Raw genomic sequence first — 6,000 nt, forward strand, 5'->3', positions numbered from 1 at the left:
ATTTATGTCATTTGGATGGGCGATTTTATTATTGAACTACGATACGATAAGCAAGTATCAGCCGACTTGAAATTTAAATTTGTTAAAAATCCTTCTGCAAAATTTTACAATCATAAAAACATTAAACTGTTGTCCCATCATTAAAATTTTATTCATCGGCTGGGATATCTCCTTGCAAATTCTATATTATTCATTAGATCAATTTTTATCGTATCTGACCTTTATAAGAGGCGAGCATATACGTTTTAGCGGGTGATCTCAAACGGATATTTCATTGGTTTTACGTTGTTAGACCTAATTCACTCTTCCTACTGGATTTTCTAAAACAATAACAGTTTCTTGTATTTTTTCTTTTTACTCTTTTTCTAAAATCACTGTTAACAAATATTTTTTTATAGTTATATTATTTATTGGTCAATTAATATTTATTATCTTTTTTTTAAATTTGTTTATGCATTTATTTATTTATTTTCTTAAATAAACATTTCCTTCAGCATCTACTAATAATGATGATTAGTTAAAAATTAAAATAGCCATTTAATTTTAAATTTTAAATAAAATTTGTGTAAACCATTTTGAAATAATCTTCCTTTTTCAATTTTTATTGTATATAATTGTATGATTATAGGTATAATATAGGAAATAAATTGAATAAAATATATATATATATATATATATATATATATATATACTAGCACCCATGTCGCAGTATCGTCCGCTCTTTATAGTTACTTGCATTTCCCGTCACGGATAATTTTTTTTTTTATTTTATGTTTTTTAGTCAAGTAACTGAAGGTATATGGAAGCAGTTGCGTCGCATATACAGTAACAGTGGTAATGACTGTGTTGGTTGAGCTTCCGCGCCGTACAGCGACGCACCCCTTAAAAAATCGAAATTAAAAAAAACCCGAAAGCTTTTGTAAGATATTTAACTGAAGAGTATTGTCAAGCCTAAATATAGTGAATATCTCGTTTAGTATAGTTGGAAATAGAAAAAAATTGCAATTTATTGTATTACAGCTTGTACATTCCAGGTTAATTTCTTCCCCAATAATTATGAATAATTACGAAAAATCTAGAAATTCTCTTTTTAGATATTCACATGAAGATTGCACACACCAAAAATCAAATTGATTTCTACTTTTATTTACCGAAAAATTAAAAAAGTAGTAAATATTATTATTACTCGCTTTTAACCCTTTAAACTTGAAATTTCAAAAAATCCTTTCTTAGTGTACACTTACAAATTTCTAATCATTTATCTTCGATAGTTTTTTCTGGGCGTTGATTATGAATCACTCAAGACATGTTATTTTATGTGTATAAAATAATTTATGTATATATATATATCTTTTGTCTTTTACCCCAGAATTCTAGAAAACTACTAAAAATACAGTTTTGGATCTACTTTTTAAACTTTTTCAGATTAGATTTCATATAAACTATTAAATTTACCCCTTATTTGAGTCCTAATAATTAATTTAATTTACTGAAGGCACAGAAATCAGGACGAAATTTTTGCCAGAAGATACTCCCTGACGAAGCGTTTGCGAACCTACCTAGAGCGTTTAGAGTTTAATGAAGTTTCTTCTTTATTTTCACCAGTAGAACATGTCCTTAAAATTTATTACATTCTTCGTGAATCACTCTGTATATAACTTAGGTTCTTTCATTTCTCAGTTGTATCTGTACGTATATGTATGAGTGTATGTGTGTGCAATTTCTAAAAGCACTTTTTAGATTGAACTACTCTGCTCGTAAAGATAAATTAAATAGATTAATTTTTAAAGACATAAATAAAAATAGATTACTTTAAAGGCATATAGTTATTGGCTTTGTTTTATAAGAACAGTTTACAGAATTCTTTTACATTTATGCTTATTTACTTAAGAAAACAATACTACAAATTGTATCTTAGTTTTTATCATTTTAAAATCAGAACGGGGCATCAACAGAAAATTGTAATAAAACAGTGAAACACATATACATACAGAAAGAGAGAGAAAGAGCTATCATTCTCTATTCTATTCTTTTAATAAGATCAATTCACGTTATAACGACGAAGAAGCAAGATTGCTTTGTTATACAGTAAGACAATTTTCCAATTATCTTCCCTTATTCTACGTACTTCTTTAACTTCCATTCTTGTTCTTCTGGTTCTTTGTATGTGTACGTATTTATACACACACATACATACTCACAAACATATACATATATATATTCAACTAACAGTAAGTGAACGTTTTATTAAATCAAAGCCCTGACTTCTGCTGTTGGACTATAGGCTCATTAACCATAATCAATTAAAGCATTCCACATAGTAGACTCTCCTCTCAAGTATCTTTCTCTTTGTCTTCATTATAGTTTACTTTTCTTCTTCTATCTTTGTCTTTATTTAATTCTTATCCTCTTACTCGATTCAAACGCGTACGGCAAAGGTAGAGGAGTTAGTTCTTGGAATATATTTTATTGTACAGTCTTCACTAAAAGTTTTACTAAGATATTCTATAAGACTGTTTACTAAATCGAATTTTATTCATATTATCATTTTAGAAAACACTTAAACATTTTTAAAATAATTTTTATTATAACGAACCGTTCTGATATTATTTTATAGATATTTTAAAGTTTGTTTAACCCCTTTGGTAGCGTTATATTATAGCGTATACGCTGCAGTTAATTTTTTCCCCAATAATTATGATATCAATTTTTTTTTAAATTTATTAGATAATAAACCTCTCTACTTATGTTTTTTAAACGTTTTTTATCTATCTCTCTCTCTCTACATATATATATATATATATATATATATATATATAAAACAACATGTTGTGAGCGATTCTAATTAATTAACTCCCAGCAAAAAACTACCAAAGATAAATTGATAAAAAGTTTTAAACACATTATTTTACAGTATAAATGTACACTAAGAAAGATTTTTTTTTTAAATTACGAGATTAAAGGGTTAAAATGGATTTTTGAATCTTTTTTTGAACCCAACTATTTTTTAATTTCTCTTTAAAAAATGAAGATATAAACATGAATTTTGGTGTGTGTAATCATTATGTGAATATCTAAAAACCAATTTCTAGATTTTTTAAAATTTGGCCGTAAAAGCGGTGAAGAAATGGAAACAAATCTCCGACTATACTAAACCAGATATTCAGTAGATGTAGGCTTGCAAGTATTCTTCAGATAAATGTCTAAAGATCATTTTCGGGTTTTTTTTTTAATTTAAATTTTTTAAGGGATGTGACGGTGTACAGTGCGGCGGCTCAACCAACACAGTCACTACCACTTTTACCATATGTGCGACGCGACAGGTTGCATCTGCCTTCGGTTACTTGATTAAAAAAATATAAAATTAAAAAAAAAAAATTTCAACAACGGGAGACGCATGTAACCATAAACCATATAGCGCATGTGAAGCCGCTTTGGGGATGCTAGTGTATGTAGTATACGCGTATACATATTCCATTTGAGATTAATTAATTGTTAAAATGACATTAAACTAGTCTAAATTCTTCCAGATACATATAAACATAAATATATACTATTCATAGGTTTAAATAAAATCACACATTCTCTTTAATTCTCTCAGTAAATAAAGTAATAAAGTTAACCTTGGTTGATAGAGAGAGTCAGAAAAAAATAATTAGAGCAAAAAATCACACCCAATATTTAAAGGTCAAGAAGAAGTAAGCCTACTCTTTGTTTTACACATACTGTTATTCATAAAATTCCAAATAATTTTGAAAAAAAATTATTTTGTTTTGTTTTATATCTAATGAATGTGATATGGTATTGACAGAATAAAAATAATAAATGAATAAAAAACAAAAGAAAAATCATAATTTTTTGTTTTATATAAAAGAATCAGAGTAATAATTTTACTCTGGATCGTAATACTTTAGTATTATGAAATACAACATCATATGCATTTTAAATTACACTAAACGTATATAAACAGAATATAATATGATTGTCTATAAATGTTTAAAGTTATGAGTAATAAACAAACTTATGAAACAAGAAAAAAGTAAATCTTTCACTCACTCGCTCTCTCTCACTCTCTCTCACTCACTCTCTCTCTCTCTCTCTCTACAACAAAAGGTCGACATCAATATTAAAAGATGTAAAAGTACTGTTAATAAAAAAAAGGTGAATAAATGGAATTTTAGAATATTTCTATTTATGTCATTAAATGAGATTTAAATACCATTATAATCTGGATAATTCATATCTATAAATATCAATGCGTTTATAAAAACACACACAAAAGTGCATGGTAACATTACACGTATATGCTCTATCCAAAATCCCGAGATAATTTTAGTTTAAACAAATAGCCTACTTATAAAACATTAAACAACGGTTATAAAAAATAAATTTAGAAATGTTAGTTAATAAATAGAACTAAATTTTTTAAACAATTAAATCATAAAACGTTACTCTGATTTATAAAGACTAATTTTTAAAAAAAATATCTGATTAAATTCTAATACTGTAACAGTTGTACTTGACTTGAAATGATTTACAAAAGATTATAGGAAATAAAAAAAACATTTTCAAAAGTACAAGAATTCAATGTCGGATTTGTTCAAAGCGTAAAGTGATTTCTCGTATTTTCTCTTTATTAAAATTCTTAAAAATCTCTTCTCGTTATTTAATTATTCGAAATTTCTCATTACGATATTCGATAACGAAATTGTAACAAAATTATAATTAATTTTTTAAAAAAATAATTTTTAATTATTTATAAAATTTATTTTTTCAAGAAAATGAGTAACGAAATAAAAACTTTCCGAATGTGTAATAAAATCACAAAAGATGTTCAAACCAATCAGATCTTCTACTAATCCATCTTACTGTGAAAATATCATTCAAGAAAGCGCGAACTTGAAGAGAATAGTGGGCAGCCTCCACCTTGCTGAAACCATGAATATTTAAAAATTTTGTCCAAAATGTTTTTCAATAACTGGAATAATTTAATTTCGAAGCATACCTTCATACAACTCGCCCGTCAAATTTCCTTCAATTACAAATGACGCAATTAATGTATCCGATACAATGCCAGACCGAACATTAAGTAAGGAGAACATAATATATCAAGAAGTGAGAGAATTTTGGCGTTTGGTAGTATAATTAAAAAGAAAGGACAACGTAATTCTGATATTTATACCACGACTGGTATAAGAAAGGAAAGCTTTCATACAAAAAAGAATCTGTTAGTATCAAATGTAGATTGATATTAAAAACAATTTTTCTATTATATTTATCTGTGTTTTTATGGTAGTGAAACGTGTATAGAAAAAAAGAATACGGCATTTGAAATGTTGTTGATCACTGAAATTATTTGAGTTGATATAATTCATAATGAAAAGGCCAATGACAAATAGGGAGAGAGAGAAAATTTTTTGCAGAATAATGAAAGAGACAGAGTAGATTGATTGTAAACACATGTATAAGATATTAATTTCAGTTAATCTGTTTTTAGAAGTTAAATGAAAATAAATATTGTAGTATACAGTCAATATAAGATTAGATAATTAAGGATGTAAAATGTAGTGTATATTTTGAGGTTATAGGACTGTATATAACAGAAAGGAATGGAAAACAGCATCAAACCAGTCAGTTCAGTGGCTCAAAAAATATATACGTATATAGTAAAAAAAAAAAAAAATGACAAAGTATAGTATGACTTTCCAGGTTACCGGTGAAGACATTCTTGCAGAGCTTTTTCAACACAAAATCGTTTTTTTTCATTTTAGGTCCAGGATCTCAAATTTTAAAAAAATTGTAGACATTTCTTGGTATGAAGTATAAACTTAAAACCTTTTTTGAAAAATGTTTAAACTGAATAGAGGTAAGGCAATAGAACATATATTTAAGAATTTTTTTCTTTGGATTTGTATATTCAATGTAGGTAACAAGTTTTCCAAATTAATTCTTTTCTCACTTGCCTCTGAAGAAAATCGAAATTTATTTTTCGGGATTTCC

This window comes from Lycorma delicatula, chromosome 4, assembly GCF_047948215.1.
Source record: "Lycorma delicatula isolate Av1 chromosome 4, ASM4794821v1, whole genome shotgun sequence".
Taxonomy (NCBI): Eukaryota; Metazoa; Arthropoda; class Insecta; order Hemiptera; family Fulgoridae; genus Lycorma; species Lycorma delicatula.